General features: G+C 39.2%; 1 non-coding gene across 1 annotated transcript; it reads right to left on the bottom strand.

The window, feature by feature from the left end:
* Window positions 1–540: 540 nt before the first annotated feature.
* Window positions 541–647, bottom strand: LOC141662551 (small nucleolar RNA R71). The gene has a single exon (XR_012550661.1). It is a non-coding gene; the product is annotated as a small nucleolar RNA R71 (small nucleolar RNA).
* Between the last annotated feature and the right edge of the window lie 20,099 nt (window positions 648–20,746).

The raw sequence follows: 20,746 nt of genomic DNA, 5'->3' as shown, positions 1-20,746 counted from the left end.
CTTTAGCAAGCGTTTATGCAAACTCGTTCTCGTGCTCGCAAGAGGACCTTAGATACAGCTGAAGGAAAAGACGAAGTTATTGAAACTCCGGAGAAGTCAGATTTTGAGGATTCGGATTCAGGAACTGAGCAGAAAGAACCAGTAAACATGGGAGATCGTATTGTTCAAGCTGATCCAGCTCTTATGGATTTTTCTCGGCCTAAAATTGATGACATTCAGTCAAGCATCCTTCATCCGGCTATTCAAGCTAACACCTTTGAAATCAAGCCGGGCACTATTCAGATGGTGCAGAATTCTGTTTCTTTTGGAGGAGCGGCAACTAAAGACCCCAACATGCACATAAGGAATTTTGTCGAGATCTGCAGCACTTTTAAGTATAATGGCGTGACTGATGAGGCTATCAAGTTGAGGCTTTTCCCATTCTCACTGAGGGATAAAGCTAAAGACTGGTTACATTCTGAACCAGCTGGGTCCATCACTACGTGGCAAGATCTTGCGCAAAAGTTTCTGGTGAAGTTTTATCCAATGGCAAAGACTGCTGCTATGAGGAGTGCTCTTACTCAGTTTGCGCAGCAACCTACAGAATCTATGTGCGAGGCTTGGGAACGCTACAAGGAAATGTTGAGAAAATGTCCACATCATGGAATGCCGGATTGGATGGTAATCACTGGTTTTTATAATGGTTTGGGGGCCCAATCTCGGCCCATGCTCGATGCAGCAGCTGGAGGCGCCTTATGGGCTAAAAGCTATACTGAGGCGTACAATCTTATTGAGACGATGGCTGCAAATGAGCATCAAAACCCAACTCAGAGGATGACATCAGGCAAGGTAGCAGGTATTCTGGAAGTTGATGCAGCCACCGCTATTGCAGCCCAGCTCCAAGCGCTATCAATGAAGGTTGATTCTTTGGCTACGTATGGAGTTAATCAAATAGCTATGGTTTGTGAGCTTTGTGCAGGTTCTCATGCTACGGATCAGTGTTCTCTTGTCAACGAATCTGTTCAGTATGTGAATAATTATCAGCGACAACAGCAGCCTGTGCCAGCGACCTATCATCCTAACAACAGAAATCATCCAAATGTCAGCTGGGGAAATAATCAGAATGCTATTCAGCCACCATATCAGCAAGGAGTGAGTAAACAGTTTAACCCACCTGGATTCCAGCAACCACAGCAGTATGCTACAAGGCAATCATATCCTCAACAGGGAAGTGCAGCTGCACCTACTAGTGCTGATTTTGAGGAACTTAAGCTGTTGTGCAAGAGTCAGGCGGTTTCTATCAAGACCTTGGAAAATCAAATCGGTCAATTAGCCAATGCAGTGCTCAATCGTCAACCTGGCACTCTTCCCAGTGACACGGAAGTACCAGGCAGGAAGGAAGCTAAAGAGCAAGTCAAGGCTATTACCTTAAGGTCTGGAAAAGTAGCTGATGCTGAAAAGGCAAAAGAAGTCGAAGCTGAAGTTAGAGATGAAAAATCTAAGCAAAAGGAGAAAGTGGCGGAACCAAGGAAGACTACTGTTGAACACACTCTGCCTGAGGCTAGTACAGGGGAGAAACAGCTCTATCCTCCACCACCTTTTCCTAAGAGATTACAGCAACAAAAGCTGGATAGACAGTTCGGGAAGTTTCTGGAGGTGTTCAAGAAACTTCACATCAATATACCTTTCGCTGAGGCTCTGGAACAAATGCCTAGTTATGCGAAGTTTATGAAGACTATTCTTTCAAGGAAGGTGAAACTGGATGACCTTGAAACCGTTGCTCTCACAGAAGAATGCAGCGCTGTTCTGCAGCAAAAGTTACCACCAAAACTGAAAGATCCAGGAAGCTTCACCATTCCTTGCACCATTGGCAATCTAACTTTTGACAAGTGCCTTTGTGATTTGGGAGCAAGCATTAAGCTGATGCCGTTGTCGATCTTTAAAAAACTGGATCTGCCTGATCCAAAACCCACATACATGTCGCTACAATTGGTGGACCGTTCCATTACTTACCCAAGGGGCATAGTTGAGGATGTGCTCGTCAAGGTGGATAAACTCTTCTTTCCTGCTGATTTTGTTATTCTGGATTTTGAGGAAGATAAGAAGATTCCCATAATCTTGGGGAGGCCTTTCTTGGCTACTGGCTGTACCTTGATAGATGTGCAAAAAGGGGAACTTACTATGCGGGTTCAAGATCAGGATGTGACCTTCAACGTATTCAAGGCAATAAAATTCCCTACAGAAGATGAGGAGTGCTTAAAAGTGGATGTGATTGATTCTGCGGTTACTTCGGAACTCGATCACATGCTAATGTCTGATGCATTGGAAAAGGCCTTAGTGGGGATTTTGACAGCGATGATGAAGATAGCAACGAGCAATTACAATATCTGAACGCTTCTCCCTGGAAGCGAAAGCTGGATATACCATTTGAATCTCTTGGTACTTCTGACCTCAAGAACGCTGAAGGGAAGCTCAAACCATCAATAGAGGAAGCGCCTACCTTAGAGCTCAAACCATTACCTGAACACTTGAGGTATGCCTTTTTAGGTGATTCATCTACGTTACCTGTTATTATTTCAGCTGACCTTTCAGGTAGTGAGGAAGACAAGCTCTTAAGGATTTTGAGAGAATTCAAATCGGCTATAGGATGGACCATAGCAGATATCAAGGGGATAAGTCCTTCATATTATATGCATAAAATTCTGTTAGAGGAAGGTAGTAAGCCAACTGTGGAACAGCAGCGAAGACTGAACCCGATCATGAAGGAGGTGGTGAAGAAAGAAATTCTGAAATGGCTAGATGCAGGCATCATTTATCCTATTTATGACAGCTCGTGGGTGAGCCCCGTGCAATGTGTACCTAAGAAAGGAGGTATCACTGTGGTCGCAAATGAAAAGAATGAGCTCATCCCTACTCGAACAGTTACAGGATGGAGAGTATGTATGGATTATAGAAAATTGAACAAAGCCACAAGGAAGGATCACTTCCCTCTCCCATTCATTGATCAAATGCTTGATAGATTGGCGGGACATGAGTATTTTTGTCTTCTGGATGGGTATTCCGGGTATAATCAGATTTGTATTGCACCAGAGGATCAGGAAAAGACTACCTTCACTTGTCCATTTGGCACATTTGCTTTTCGTAGAGTTTCGTTTGGGTTATGTGGCGCCCCGGCCACCTTTCAGAGATGTATGATGGCTATATTCTCTGACATGATTGGAAATAACGTCGAAGTGTTCATGGATGACTTCTCCATCTTTGGACACTCATATGATGAATGTTTGAATAATCTGCGCGCCGTACTCAAAAGATGCGTGGAAACTAATTTGGTGCTTAATTGGGAGAAATGTCATTTTATGGTGCGTGAAGGCATTATCCTTGGGCATAAGGTCTCTAGCAAAGGTCTGGAGGTGGACAAGGCCAAGGTGGGAGTCATTGAAAATCTTCCCCCACCTAATTCGGTGAAAGGAATCCGTAGTTTTCTCGGTCATGCAGGTTTTTATCAGTGATTCATCAAGGACTTTTCAAAGATATCTAAGCCGTTGTGCAATTTACTTGAGAAAGATGTGCCTTTCAAATTTGATGATGAATGTTTGGCAGCATTCGAGATTCTCAAGGAGAGTTTGATCACGGCACCAGTTATTACAGCACCAGATTGGACAGAACCGTTTGAGATGATGTGTGATGCGAGTGACTATGCGGTAGGTGCAGTTCTGGGACAGCGCAAGAAAAATCTCTTCCATGTGGTCTACTATGTGAGTAAGACTTTAAATGGGGCCCAATTGAACTACACCACTACTGAGAAGGAGCTTTTGGCTATAGTCTTTGGCTTTGAGAAATTTCGATCTTATCTGCTTGGTACGAAAGTGACAGTATTCACTGATCATGCAGCTATTCGCTATCTGGTTTCTAAGAAGGATTCGAAGCCGAGACTCATTCGTTGGGAGCTTTTACTTCAAGAATTTGAGTTAGAGATCAAAGATAGAAAAGGTACCGAGAATCAAGTAGCTGACCATCTCTCTAGGTTGGAGAATCCCGATTCTACTTCACAAGATAGGACGTTAATCAATGAATCTTTTTCGGATGAGCAGTTGTTTGCAATTCAGGAGGAAGAACCATGGTTTACAGATATTGTAAACTATCTTGTCAGCAATATAATGCCTCCTAATTTGACATCCGCGCAAAAGAAGAAGTTTCTGCATGAGGTGAAGTGGTATATATGGGATGAACCATATTTGTTTAGACAGGGAGCTGACCAGATCATCAGGAGATGTATCCCGTTCTGTGAGACGGAGGGGATATTACGAGACTGCCATTCCACGGTTTATGGTGGACACTATGGAGGTGAGAAGACGGCAGCTCGTATTCTGCAAGCAGGTTTTTTCTGGCCCACCTTGTTCAAGGATGCTCATCAGTTTGTTTTAAGGTGTGATCGTTGCCAAAGAGTGGGAAATTTGTCAAGGAAGGATGAGATGCCATTAAATGTGATGCTTGAAGTCGAGGTCTTTGATGTATGGGGAATCGATTTCATGGGGCCTTTTATCTCGTCTTGCAATAATCAGTACATCTTGCTGGCAGTCGATTATGTCTCAAAATGGGTCGAAGTTAAAGCTTTACCGACAAATGATGCAAAGGCAGTGCTAAATTTTCTTCATAAGCAAATTTTCACAAGGTTTGGAACACCTCGGGTAATCATAAGTGATGAAGGATCGCATTTTTGCAACCGTAAGTTCACTTCTATGATGCAGCGTTATAATGTGAATCATCGAGTAGCTACTGCCTATCACCCGCAAACAAATGGTCAAGCGGAAGTGTCTAACAGAGAGATAAAGCGCATTCTAGAGAAGGTTGTTTGTCCGTCAAGGAAGGATTGGTCTTTAAAGCTCGATGAAGCTGTTTGGGCTTACAGAACATCATACAAAACTCCACTTGGGATGTCACCATTTCAGTTGGTGTACGGTAAGGGATGTCATCTACCGGCGGAGCTTGAGCATAAGGCCTACTGGGCATTTAAGAAATTGAACCTGGATTTAGATACAGCTGGTAAGAAAAGAATGCTTCAGCTTAATGAACTTGATGAATTTCGACTTCAAGCGTACGAGAATAACAAAATGTATAAGGAAAAGGTGAAGAGGTGGCACGATAGGAAGCTACATCCTAAGTTATTTGTGCCAGGGCAACAAGTTCTGTTATTCAACTCTCGGCTCCGACTTTTTCCTGGGAAGTTGAAATCAAGGTGGTCTGGACCTTTTATTGTCAAAACTGTGTTTCCACACGGAGCGGTGGAAATTTTTGAGAATGATTCGGACCAAGCATTCAAGGTTAACGGTCAGCGGTTGAAGCACTACTATGGGGACATGGTAAACCGAGAGGTGGTTAGTGCCATTTTGTTGACTACTTGAGAAAGGTACGGAACGTCAAGCTAATGACGAAAAAGAAGCGCTGCGTGGGAGGCAACCCATGAATTGTTGTTACAGGAACCCTTAGAAGTTAATAACCTATCCAAAAACACAAAAAAATCAGAAAAAAAAGGGGCTGAAAATTTTTTTCCAGAGACCCTCTGCGCGCCCGCGCAGCTATGCTGAGCGGCCGCGCAGCTTTCTGCGCGCCCGCGCAGAAATGCTGAGCGGCCGCGCAGGGGTCGAGTTCCAGAAATTTTTTTACAGTTCAGAGAAAAAAAAAGACAAACAAAAACACAAAAACCCATTACAGCCCATAAACCCACGAATTCTTTTCCCATTACCCCATGATTTTAGCCCTCAACCCCACTCCTAATCTAATTTAACCTACTCCACACCCTATATATACATACACCTATCCTACATATCTCCCACAACTTCCTACACTTAAACCCTCTCATAAACATCAAAAAATATCAGTTCTTACACACTTTTATTCACAAATCAATGGCACCCAAGAGAGCACGCACTATTGACAGCAGCAGCACAGTTTCTACTGCTGATTCATCAAGGGGTACTGCTGCAAGGCCTCAGTTAACTGACAGAGCCGCGGAGGAGGAGTACACTAGGCTGTTGGGGAAGTCGATTCTGAAGGAGAGGGGGTTTTTACCATCAGGGAGGGATGGTGAGTTGTTGCCCATGATTGCAGAGAAGGGGTGGATAGCTTTTTGTGAGTCACCCGAAGCAGTACCAATGAGTGTTGTTCGCGAGTTCTACGCGAACGCGAAGGCTGAAAAGAATGGGTTTTCTGTAGTTCGTGGGCTGACGGTTGATTATCATCCTGCGGCGATTCGCCGTGTGATTGGACAGCGAGAGAGGAAGCCCGAGGAGGAGAACTGGAATGAAAAGACTGCTGAGGATTTTGACTTGGATTTGATTTGTGCGACTCTCTGTCGATCGGGCACAGTTTGGAACCGCAGTCCAGCCAATAATGAGTATCGTCACTTTCCGGCGATCGCCATGAACATGTATGCCCGTGCATGGAATGCATTTATATGTGCTAATATTTTGCCTTCTTCACATGCACACGAGGTCACAGTTGAGAGAGCACAGTTGTTGTGGGGAATTCTGAATGAGGAATACTATGTGGACCTTGGTGAGTTTATCTACCAAGGAATTCTGAAGTTTTTAAGGGGAGCAAAGCATATGAACATCCCTTATGCATCCACGGTTACGAAGCTATGCCGAGCAGTAGGAGTGAACTGGCCGGCTCATGAGCAGTTGCAGTTGCCAGCAGCTCCGATAGATTCTGGCACTCTGAATGGGATGCAGGAGTGGACCGGTGGTGAGCCTGAGGAGCATGGGCTGGGTTATCGTCTTCCAGGAGGGCGTCCAGCACGAGGTGCTACTATGGCCAGGCCAGGGCGTGGTGAGGCTAGTTCTTCGAGAGCTCAGGAGGGTGCTGGGATGGGTGATGCCCAGTATAGGAGGCTTTCACGGCGGATGGATGTCATGTATGAGACGCAGAGCAGGTTTGCTCAGGAGCTCACCCTTGCGTTAGGGACTGCTTTTCGAGGCCTTGGAGCTGATATCCAGTGGCCAGTTTTTGGTGAGGACTCTGCATACCCGCCGCCTGATACTCCACCCACTGAGGGTGATGATGATGATGACTCCGAGTAGGTATACCCTGTGTTCCTTTCTACTACCTTCACTGGGGACAGTGAAGATTTTAAGTTTGGGGGTGGTAGTTAAGGAATATTTTGTGTGTGTCATATAGCTGCATATTCATGATAATTAGTTCATATAGTTGCATAATTTTTGCCATATAGTTTTTTTATATAGCTTTAGTTGTTTGTCAAATCATATAGCTCATGCATATACCATGATCCCTTTTGCAATGATTTATTGACTGAAGTGTGATATTGATGCGAGTGTAGTGATAGCATTAGAGTGATATTAAGTTGTGTAGGTTGATATGCATGCTAGAAGCACTTGTATTGTCACTAAGTCGTAGAGAATACTTAAGGACTAGATTGTTGTTATGATCTGATTATTTTCGAGGATAATCTATTTATTATGCTTAGAATTTGATAATAGGTTCTTAGTGGTAAAGGCATGAAAAAGAAAAAAAAATGAAGTAAAAATGGAATTTGTTGCTAGTTGTGGCTAGGCGTCAAATGGCTAGTAGCCGGCTCGCATGTTATGCGAGTAGTCTAGGGTTGAGCAAGATGGAGCGAAACGCACTTGCTCAGAGAAAAAAAAAAAAAAAGAGAAAAAAAAAAAAAAAATTTTTTGCCTAATTGATCAAGAGTGGGCTCTTTGGTATTCGAGTTATTAAGTTCTTAGGGGACTTTGTGTCTAGTGACCTAAGGCTTTTAGAGTCTGGGATCCGCTAACCGAACGCTCGTTACATGGATACCATTGTATAAGTCTTTTGTGGACCTCACTCATTGCACGGTCAAATAAGCATTTGAGTTGTAAATAAAAAGCACGATTCCGTAGTAAGCTCCAGAGTTCTTGTAGTGTTGTATATCACTTTGTGCCTAGAATTTTTATTCTTTGTATAATCGTAGGATTGCCTTGAGGATAGTCTAGTCATAGTAATTGGTCTAGTTCCAAAGCATATCTGTTAAGCATTTGCACACACCACGTTTCTGGCGGTATGTCCGTTTGCATGAGTTTCTTGATCTTTAGTGTCTAACTGCATTCGTTGAGACGTGACAATTTGGTTGGTTAATTGTAGTAAGGGGGATCGTTGCATTTTCATATAGATTGCATTCATGCATATTTTTATTTGTTTTTGAGTCTGTGACGCTTGAGGACAAGCATCGATTTAAGTTTGGGGGTGTGATAAGTGGCATTTTATACCACTTAGAACGTCTTAAAATGGCTTAAATTGGTGTCTTGAAATCAAGTATTTTGTGTATTTGATGCGTTTTTCTAGTGTTTATGCATTTCAGGGTATTAGTTGCATTTCGGAGGAGGAATCATCAAGAATAAGCCTTGGCATGTGTTCGCCATTGCGAGAGGAAAAGAACGGGCAGATTACGGCGAAGAAACGGAGCAAACATGGAATTTTTCCAGAAGGGTCCTGCGCGCCCGCGCAGCAATGCTGAGCGGCCGCGCAGCAGCCTTGCGCGCCCGCGTAGAAATGCTGAGCGGCCGCGTAGGGTCGGGGAAAAAGATATATTATTTTAGACTTCTACTTCTGTTTGGCTTCCAACTTCTATGTAATCTGAGTTTTATGGGACTATTATATAAGTAGATTTGAGACGTTTTTCACAGAGTATTAAGAGGAGATTATGTTTTAGATTGTGTTTTGCAAGAAGCGAAGGAGATAAGGAAGAAGACCGATTTAGCACACAGCAATGAAGAGGAAGCATATATTCTTGTGATTCTTGTTTCGTTGTAACGTTGGATGCTAGTTTTCTTGCTTTGACTTACTTACTCTTGTGACGTACTCTGTTTTAATATAATCAGTTTAGTTATTATTTTCTTATGTTTGTTATCATGATTTCATATGAACCCATGATGGCGATAAGTTCTATTATGGGCTAATCGTGATCATGGGGTTGCAACGGATTTATTAAGGAATTCTTTAGTTAATTGTTTAATACTTTAGTGTGTGATGATTGCATGATATCCAGTATTGGTTGTGCGTATTCGTCTTATGTGCGTCGCGAACATATAAGATAGGGTGTTAATCTCTTGTGAAGCGACGACGGATCTTGAGATTTAGAACTTGCCATGCTAGCATAGGTTCATGTACATTGTGCATGATTAGTGGGTAACTCTAACAGTTTTATTTGCCCTATGTAATCAAAAGGAATAACTTGTGCTTAAATCGTTGTGTTGTCAATTTCTGTAGACATATAGGAACTCAACATAATTGATGACTATTCAACTTCTATCTTAATTGTGGATGTTTGGTAGAATGGTATTAGTACAATGAAAGTTGGCTTTATCCGTTTCGTGTTATTCGATTAATATCATCACTGTCACATGCTAAAGGTAATAACAATGGCTATAGAAGGAAGTAATAATGAAGTTATGATCTCATGAGTGTTTTATTATTGATAAATTGAAGTGTTAGTTAAGTGGTTAATTAAGTAGTTAATTATAGTTAATATTTAATCAACAATTTTAAGTGTTATTATCTTAACATTGAGAAGTAATCATACATTGGTGAGTGAGTTAAATTAGACAATAAATTAGTCTGAGTCTCTGAGGGAACGAACTAGAAAGTATTCTATATTACTTGCGAACGCGTATACTTGCGTGAATATTAGTGCGTGATTTCGCCCTAACAAGGCCCATGCTAGGCCCTTGAGCCAAACCAAGTTTGAGAGTTGCCTTATGGTCAGAAGAGTCTAGTGCAGAAGTTTGAGAGGTAAACCTGTAGTGTAATAGTGTCAATTGTACTCATAAACTCATTGGTGTCACCCTGAAATAAATATAATGAGCAAAATCACTTAACCTATAGTTTTAGAGCACTTATGAGTGAGGCCTAGGTTGACCACCATAGTTTTAAGATGGTATGAGGTCAGTATAGTGTAAGGCCTAAGTCAGGGTCCATAAGAACTTGATGGTTTAGAAAAGGCACTTCAAGTTATGAGGACGATATTAAGAGTTTTGGCTAGTTTAGCATAATTAAGTGACTTGAGTAAGTGGAGTGAGATCATCCAAGCCTAGTGATGCAATATAGTGTGTATGGATATATTATTATGTACTTAAATGTGCTATGTGAACATGAGTGGCTATGTGAACTATTATGATTATAAGGTAATTATAAGCATTTATGTGTATATAGGCCTAAGTGCCAATGTGCGTAATTTCGGTTTATAATTAGGTTGAGTTAGTGAGTATATATTATAATGAGGATATTATTAATTTGTGTAGGCTCTTGAGATGAGGGTAAACTTGCCATTAAAGTCGAGTAAAGCTCCAGTTGCTCCCACCTGCCAGTCAAGTCAAGCCTTTCTCAAGGCAAGTGTTTCAACCTACCTTTTTGTTTATACTGTAAGATAGTATTAGCCCAACTTTTATATGTGATGCGAGTATTCTAATTCACTTTGATATATATGATCCAAGTGGTTTCAAATCTATCTTTCGTATTATATGCAAATGCCATGAATCCTCAAGTATCTATTGCAAGTAGTTTAACTTTGCTTGGAGATTTCTATGCATGTAATTCAAAAGTCATACCATGCTAATATACCAAGTAATTGTGATGTGGAACCCTGTGCAAGTTATACTCAGAAACCTTATCTTGATACCTAAAAGTCATCTATCCTTTAAAAGTCATTCATGATTGCTTGATAACCTTATTTTTACTCCTCAAACATGATACCCTGTTATACTTTGAACTGATGCTCACCTTCTTTATATTTCAATACCTATGTCTTATCTGGAATCATTACCTTGAACCTAGTTTGACTTAGTTCCTTCATACTATCCGATAACCCTGCTAAATCTCATTGTTAAATTCCTTGTGAAGAGAAACCTTGCAATTCACTTGATAAAGTATAGTCTAGTTGATCATAGCCTTGAAATTTAGTGGACCTATTCCCTGTGCTTCAAAGTTGATCTAGAACCCTTGATAAAGATTCCCAATGTTTAAGAAATTAACCGTCACTTGGCATCAGCTTTTAAAATAAAAAGTTAAAATTTGGATTTCCAGTCCCAAAGGGGGACAAATATTTTCTTTAGATTGTGGATCTAGATTGAGACACAAGTCCTTTCCACTCTTAATTTGTAGGCTTAAAAGTTGCCTAGGGATCCCATTAATGTTCTAGAACCCAGCGAGGTTCGGGATTACTTCACGGCTGATCACCGGCTGTAATATGTAGCGTCATAAAATGGTTTTTGATAAGGAAATGGTTTTGAATGGTTTTATTACAAGAAAAGATGCCATCACCCTGAAAGTTTATCTCTTGATACTATATTGTTGAATCTTTCAATTCCATTGTTAATGTTTTATTCTTGTTTATGTATATTATAGCGCTTGTTGATCATTTGGCTCACTACTTGCTTACCCTAATATTACAGCTAGCAGATATGGTTAGATTCAAGTAGACAGCGCGTAAGACTTGTGATGCCGATTCGTATGTTTGAGCTCAGGTAGTTAGTGATTTTGTATGTGAGGACTCAATATTGGAATCAGGTTGCAATAGTTAATAGTTTCGGGCTGTTCCAAACCCTAAACTGTAAAGATCTTGGATTCAGATGTATTTACTTCCTTTTGTTAACTAATATAATTACTCGTATATTTTCTTTTGTAAATGTTTGGGGCGTGACAGGTTTTGGTATCAGAGCTACAATTTAGAGTCCCTGGATAGCCCAAATAGGTTATATATGTATATAGGTTTATAGAATATTATACGAGAGTGTAGGTATAGGATATTTGATTCGTTCGCTACTAATTCTCTTATATATATATATGTCTATGCATTGTTTGGCAGCAAAGGGCGCATTTCTCATCATCTTCTGAACCGTCTGACATAATTACTTTCTCCGTGTATGCTGAGTTGATGCGTGAGTTCGACAAGCTTAGGGAAAGTACGATCGAATGTTAGAGCGATTGAAGAATGTGTATCCGGACAGCTGAAACTATGAAAGAAAGCCTAAGGAGCAGACGACTGCGAGACTTCAGACATTGGTTCAGTACGTTAACACTAAGCTTGACGAGATGCCATCACACCGAGACCGTTCCAGCTTGTATACTATCCAGATGATTGCGGACGAGCTCTAGAGTATTGTGAAGACGCTTCGTGAGGAGAAGACTACCAGACCCCGATCTGATGGAGTGAAGCCTTAGTTCTTTCCATTATCTACTTTTCATGTCGTTGTATTGTTAGACTTTATAGAATTCCCTGTTGTTTCCTTTAATTAAGAATGTTATCCCTAGATTCAGACTCTATTCCAATCTTGATGTACCTTGACCCTAATTTCAATAATTATGCACTATCATTCTATTTGCTTTCAATTGTTCTTATTCTTTTATATGCATCACCCTTATTGTTTAATTTGAAACCCGATTAAATGAATATAATGACTTGTGACACCTTAACCTTGAAATTTTATGTATTGTTCATACATGTTTTAATATAACTTCTATTTTAGGATCATGCCACCTAAAAAGAAGAACCCGACAATAACTTCTACCACAGATCCTAATATTCTTCGACTTCTGGAAACCTTACAACAGCAAACAAACGCTATAGCTCAACAACAACTAACTCTTCAATAATAATTCGAAAACCAAGATAACCGTGAACCACATCAACCACCTGATCCACCAGTACCACCTCGACAAATTGTTACTTTCAAAGCTTTTCAGAATGTGAATCCACCTGCATTTCATGATATCACTGATCTGGTAATAGCTTATGGAAATAGAAAGAGCTTTTGAATTGGTTCAGTTAGGAGAAGATCAGAAGATGCCCTATGCTACTTATTTTCTGAAAGGGGAAGTCATCTATTGGTGGGATTCAGTGAAAGCTATGGAGACAAATCAGTCGGTTTCTGGGAAAGGTTTAAGAGGTTATTCCAGGAAAAATATTACCCTAAGTATATGCAGATGCAGATGGAGCTTAAATTTCTTGAATTGAAGCAAGGAAGTATGTCTATATTGGAGTACGAGAAGAAGTTTACGGAGCTGTTAAGGTTTGTGACAAAGTATACCAACACTGAGGAAGAGAAAACAAAGAGATTCCAACAAGGATTAGAGCCTTGGATCAGAGATAGAGTGGCTATGTTTGAGCTTGATACTTATGTTGGAGTAGTACAGAAGGCTGCTCTGATTGAGAGTAATGGCATACAGTCAAGGAAAGAAAAGGTTAACAAGAAGAGAAAGGTTCCATCTTATGGAGAGAAGTCTGAAGCCGGAAGCTCACAAGACAGGTGTGTGAAAAGGATTGGATTCCACAAAGGTGGAAATTTTCAAAAGAAGGGAAATTTGAACAAGAGACAAGATTCTAAGGGGGACAACCAGTCAAGCCAAGGACAAGTTGGATAAAATAGATTTCAGAGACCAGAGTGCAAGCATTGTGGAAAAAGACATCCAGGAGTGTGTAATAAGTTGAACATGACATGCTATAAATGCAATCAGAAGGGACACTTGGCTAACGAGTGTAAGATACCGAAGCCGGGAGTTACATGTTATAAGTGTGGAAAGACTGGACATATAGCTAGGGAATGCAAGTCAACCGGACCAGTCGAGGCTTTGATGAACGTGGCAAGCACTAGTGCAAGCATGCCAGTTGAGGTATTGGCATTACCTCCACCATCTACCGCAACTCCGCAAGCGACAACAAGGACATTTGATTTAAAGATAAGGACACTGTTCAGAATTCTGAGGTGATAGCAGGTAAACTTTTAATGAATAATGTTGAAGCTAATGTATTGATTGATTCTGGAGCTACTAGATCTTTTATATCAGAAACTTTCATTGATAAACTTAAATGTGATAAAATGACCCTGAATGAGGTAATAGATGTGTTAATTACGAACCAAGAGAAGATTCATGTGAGTCAATTCTGTCCTAAGTGTAAGATTGATATTTCGGGACAAAAATTTTCAGCAGACTTGATACTTTTCAAGTTAGGGGAGTTTGACATAATCTTAGGCATGGATTGGTTAGGGAAGAATAACGCCCAGATAGATTGTAAATCTAAGAAATTATATTTAAAGACTGAGATTGGAGAAAAAGTGGTATTTAAGGGTCAGAGGCAAGAGCGACTATTTTTTACAATCGTCCAGGCTAAGAAATTGCTTAGGTGAGGTTGCGAATCGTTCCTAACCTATGTAATGGATTCAGAAAGAGAGATCCTCCGCATGGAAGATATTCCCGTAGTCAACGAATTTCCAGATGTGTTTCCAGATGAACTACCAGGTTTACCACCCGATCGATAGATTGAGTTTGAGATCAACCTTGCTCCAGGCACGAACCAGTTTCGAAGGCACCTTATAGAATGGCACCAGCAGAAATGAAAGAGTTGGCGAGCCAGCTACAGGAATTGTTGGACAAAGGAGTGATACGGCCAAGTACGTCACCATGGGGAGCACCTGTTCTATTCGTAAAGAAGAAGGATGGATGCATGAGGTTAAGTATAGACTATCAGGAGTTGAATAAGATGACGATTAAGAACCGTTACCCGCTACCAAGGATAGATGATTTATTTGATCAGCTGAAAGGAACTAAGTGCTTTTCCAAGATTGATTTAAGATCAGGATACCATCAATTGAAGATCAAAGAAGATAACATCCCGAAGACAGCATTCAGGACAAGATACGGACATTATGAATTCTTAGTAATGCCTTTTGGGTTGACTAATGCTCCTTCAGTATTTATGGATCTGATGAACCGGGTATTTAAAAAGTATTTGAACAAGTTTGTAGTGGTATTCATTGATGATATTCTTATATATTCAAAGTCAGAAGAAGAACATATGCAGCATCTATGGTTAGCATTGGAGATACTCCGACAAGAGAAGTTGTATGCCAAGTTTTTTAAGGGTGAGTTCTGGTTAAAGGAAGTTCAATTTCTGGGACATGTTATTGGAAGTGAAGGAGTCAAAGTGGATCCGGCAAAGATTGAGGAAATTATAAGTTGGGAGAGACTAAAGCCACCTACGGAAGTGCGAAGTTTTCTAGGATTGGCGGGATATTATAGAAGGTTTGCTAAAGATTTCTCAAAAATCGCCACGCCATTGACTAAGCTGACTAGGAAGAATTAGAAATTTGAATGGAATGCAAAATGTGAAGATAGTTTTCAAGAATTGAAACAAAGGTTGGTTACAGCTCCGGTTCTAGAATTACTAGACGATCAAGGAGACTTTGTGATTTTCAGTGATACTTCACATAAGGGCATGGGTTGCGTGCTAATGCAACATAACAAGGTGATTGCGTATGCGTCAAGACAGTTAAAACCACATGAATTGAAGTATCCTACACATGACTTGGAATTAGCAGCTATAGTATTTGCACTTAAGATCTGGAGACATTATCTTTACGGAGAAAGGTGTGAGATCTACACGGATCACAAGAGTTTAAAGTATATTTTCACTCAGAAGGAGCTCAATATGAGGCAAAGGAGATGGTTGGAATTAATTAAGGACTATGATTGCTCGATAAATTATCATCCGGGAAAGGCAAATGTGGTAGCTGATACTTTGAGTAGAAAAGAGAGGTCGAATATGGCAACGGTATCAAAGGAATTATATGGAGAAATCAGGAAATTTGAATTAGAACTGTGTGTTTGCGGAAAAGCTGAGGAGATTTTTCGTATTATGACTTTTCAGCCATCATTGTTGGAAAAGATAAAGAAATATCAGGAAGAAGTGATGAAAGAGGAGAATAATCAACTGACGGGAGAAGAGATTTGTACTCAAGGAGACGAACAAGGTATATTAAGGTTTTTCTCAAGAATTTGGATTCCTCATGTGACTGAATTAAAGAATGAGATATTGCAAGAAGCTCATAATTCTAGATTTTCAATCCATCCGGGAAGCACCAAGATGTACCAGGACTTGAAGCAAAACATTTGGTGGCCAAATATGAAGTGAGAAGTAGCAGAATGGGTTGCGAGGTACTATCATTGTCAGAAAGTGAAGGCAGAACATCAAAGACCAAGTGGATTAATTCAGCCTTTAAAGATTCCAGAATGGAAGTGGGAAAACATTGTCATGAACTTTACAGTAGGATTACCATGAACAAAATCCGGACATGACGCTATATGGGTTATAATTGATCGCCTTACGAAATCGGCACATTTTCTTCCGATTAATGAGAGGTCTTTATTGGACAGATTGTTCCACCTGTATGTGCGTGAAATCGTATTACGACATGGAGTACCTGTATCAATAGTTTCGGACAGAGATCCACGATTTAACTCGAGATTCTGGAAGCAATTTCAAGAAAGTCTTGGCACCAAGTTGAATATGAGTACGGCGTATCATCCGCAGACTGATGGTCAAAGCGAGAGGATAATTTAAATAATTGAAGACATGTTGCGTAGCTGTGCGATTGATTTTGCGGGAAGTTAGGACGACCACCTGCCATTGGTAGAATTCTCCTATAACAACAAATATCACACCATTATTGGCATGCCACCATACGAAGCTTTATACGGACAGAAATGCAGATCACCAACCAGCTGGGATGAAGTGGGAGAAAGAAAGATTTTAGGCCCGGAATCGGTGCAACAAATGCATGAGACAGTCAAATTGATTCAGAAGAGATTATTTGCTGCTCAAGATAGGCAAAAAAAGTATGCAGACCTGGCATGTAAGGATATCAAATTCCAAGTAGGTGAAGCCGTATTGCTGAAAGTATCACCGAGGAAAGGATTGTCTCGATTTGGCAAGAAAGGGAAGTTAGCAGCTAGATATATTGGTCCTTTTGAAGTTTTGAGTCAAGTAGGGAAGGTGGCCTATGAATTAGCTTTGCCGCCTTGGTATCATCATGTGCATAACGTGTCTCATGTGTCATTACTTAAGAAGTATAATCCTGATGCCAACCATGTGATAGAATATGAACCTATATAGATTCAGGAAGACCTGTCATTTGTGGAGCAACCTGTCAAAATACTCGACTAGCAAGAGAAGAGTCTTAGAAATAAGTTGGTCAAGTTGGTAAGAGTACTTTGGAGAAATCCCAAGGTTGAAGAGTCAACGTGGGAACTAGAGTCGGATGTGCGTAGCCGGTATCCTCACTTATTCTCCTAGATTCTGAGGACAGAATCCTTAAAAGGGGAGAGGATGTTACGACCGGTATTTCTAAACCCTATCTATATATAATTGTGTGTTTATAATTATAATTTAAATTGTATGGAATTATAAATGTGGATGATGTATATGACTGAGTGCCTATAAACTAAGTGTTTAATGTATTAGTTTATATAAAAAAAAATTTGAAAAGAAATCTTATCATTTAGTATTTTTTAAATGATAATCAAAAGTACTTCATTTTATATGAAAAATTGATTTTAAAAATCTTTTAACAATAAACTTTCAAATTTTATATCATTAAATTTCTAAAATCATGAGCTATTTTATGATATTTATTTTGTGATTTATGGAGGTGCATTTATATTTATAAAAATTGTTTTATATAAATTAGTTGATTTTTAAATTGCAAATTACTTAGTTTCCCATGTATGCAAATACCCTCCAATTCAATTTAAAGGGCATAAGAGACAATTCATACCCCACTAACCTTCTTCTATCCACCAAAAGACTAAACTACCCTTGCATGCACTTTTGCTTGGTTATTGGAGAAGGGCACTTTAGTACATTCCAAATTCCACTATTGAATTAGTGCATGATGAACCATAAAGAGAGGAGTTAACCCAAAACCACACTCTAGTCAAGCTCATCATTTTCACTCTCAAATTTTCTCTCCCCCTCTCTTTTTTTTCATTCGGTTGAAGCCCATTCCCCCATTCCCTTCAATTTTTCTTCATCAAATCCTTTCCATTCTAGTGTAATTCCATTACCCATTCATATAATATACACTTTACAAGAAGTTCAATGATTAAGAGATGAAGTTTAATGCTTGCATGTCTTATTTTTTATGATCTCCAAAGAGAAACTCTTAATTCATGTGGATTAAAGAGTTCTCTATAAGATATACTTTTTATGTGCATAAACTAAGTGTTTCCATGAATAAAACTCTTTTAAAACCTTTGCATGCTACTGATCTTTAGTTGTAAAGTCATATTCTACTTTGCATGTTAGAGATAGGGCATTATTTTCAAGTATGCTTTGACTTGGTAATCCCATCACATAACCCTACTTTGACTTGACCAGGATAACTCAACTTAACTTGATTGACATACCTTCGGATATTTCATATGATAAAATCATTGAATTTCAAAGAGAAAATAATTTCATGTCATAACAGGACCAAAATCTGAATTTGTGAAAAAGTATTGTTGAAATAAGAGAATAAATGAGAGATCCATATGATCAAATGAACTTGGTATTGCGTGTCCAAATTAAGACACTACTAAAGGTTGTTAACCTTCTTGTAGTCACAACACACACAAGTGATGGCGTCCCATCCAAATCCTATCACACAGACAGGTATACCTTGTGTCCCCTATAGTTAGGGTTGTTCATCTCAGTCAGAATAAAAGAATATAAAAGGAATTCAAAATCAAATGAATAAAACTAAAAAGATTTCAAAGATGATATTTCTAAAGGAAATGAAATCCAGAGAACAAAATTCTGGCACCAAATGAGCAAGTGGTGTCACATCACCAAGAAACTATCCACCAAATAAGAAATTTGGAAGTTAAATTATCATAACTTGACAGAGCTATCAAAATCTGAAAAATAGGCTTCATGACAGCCTCTGGCACATTTAAAACACAAATATGATTGAAAATGAGTGTTAGGGAATATATCCTCTAACAATTACTTCTTTTTTAAGAGATGTCAAAAGGGAGTTATAGAAAGAGAAGGTATGGCCAAAGTCTTAATACTTATCTTCTATTTGAACTCTTCTGTTGACTCGTCGTCCGATTCTAAACACTTTTTCATGTTCCAAAGATATCGATAATCTTCGTCGTCGTTGAATCGTAGTAGCCTCGAAAGATTCCATAACGGAAGTTTGCAGCTTCCCAAAGTTCCATCTAGCTCAACACAACCATCTCAAATGAATGCACCTATCTTAACTTATTCGTTGGTACTATATCCAATAGTCCAACTGGAACTCGATATGAGCTCAATCATCCTCACATAGCTATACACACTCCTACACACTCTCATTTCTAGTTTACTATAAACTTAGCTCTGATACCAACCTGTAACGCCCCCCAATCCGGGGTCAAGGGATTTGGTCGTCACTATGAAACCTCAATCCAAAATAACCTGTTTAGTCAAAATACAAATGCCAGCGGAAGATATTTAGCATCTATGACCCCAAACTAATCCAAGATCTTTTAGGGTTACAGTTCTAGAAACAAGATATCCAAATTCCAAAAATAAATTTTTCTCTTTCTTTTAAAACTCTTTTCAACAAATTCCAGACCTTAAAACTTAACCCACTAGTATAACTTCGAGAAGAAGTATACTAGGCCCAAATACAATACACAACTATAATATAATATAAATAAATTTATATAATAAAACTTATACTAGCCCGCAAACCCTGGACCAACCACCTTCCAAAATCTTCTTCTTTGCTTCCTCGAATTACGCGGCTAAACAACGCAAGTTAATCCTCACTGGAGGTTAAATTTAAAAACAGGAAAGTATGAGCGAAAGAAATGCTTAGCAAGATCATTGTAATATATATATATATGGTCATTTTGATATAAAACCGACATCTGCAATAGCGCAGATCATTTTAAAATCATAATTGCTGAAACAGGAAATTTGTTAAAGAATCGGATAATTGTTTCTCACTGTATACAAAACTCTTTTTGATATTTTTCGAGCGAAGTGCTTCACCAATACTTTGAATTTTGATGAGAATAAAACTCATAAAACAGTGTTTACGTAAATATCGTAAACAACAATAACATGAAACAATGATTATGGAATGAATCATAAACTTTATTCAAAACCGAACTCTTGATATTAATACTCATTTTGTTGTCATATCAAATTAGATATCAATAAGAACTTTGATGCTCACAACATCCCATACTGAATTTAACATCAATCATCTATGCTAATACCACCTTTGATATTTAACAATAACCTAAATATCCACATCAAGCAGAAACTGAATCAAAACTGCATTTCACCTTTAATCCAAAACAGAAACAGTTGATAAACCATTTATTTTATGATTATCAAAACAATATCATAATTTAGATTGGAATCCTCGAACGACGGTGTGTTGCCGCCGGTGATCAGCCGCAGAGCAACACCGGTATGCCGAAGCATATCCAACTAAACAAAGGGGTACCCAAGGCACATATCGGCCTAGTAAGGTGTTATATCCTGTATAACACATAGCTCACACTGGACCGCCGCCACGGCCTCTTACGCAACCATCCAATCTTAAAAACATTTTATTGAAATAAACTTTTATTCCCCCATTTACTTGGGCAGGAATACTTGAAAAACCAACTCATTTTTCTCAAAACCCAAAACATTTATAAATCCATTCATTTGATAAGTAAAATCACTTAGCTATTCTGAACATAAAATTGTAGAAGAGTACTTGCATAAACATAATCATTTAATTCAGCGATATATAAAACATTTATCTATTCCGACTGAGAATAGGGAAAGCAATACTTGTATAAGAAGATTTAAAATAAATATCACTTGAACAGTAAGTGATGATAGGGATACTTTCCTTTGAGATTTAGTAGTTAGTCACACTCGCAATGACACATCTATTCTGACATT

This window comes from Apium graveolens, chromosome 5 (genome assembly GCF_009905375.1).
Source record: "Apium graveolens cultivar Ventura chromosome 5, ASM990537v1, whole genome shotgun sequence".
Lineage (NCBI taxonomy): Eukaryota > Viridiplantae > Streptophyta > Magnoliopsida > Apiales > Apiaceae > Apium > Apium graveolens.
This window is presented reverse-complemented; position numbering and strand designations above follow the sequence as displayed.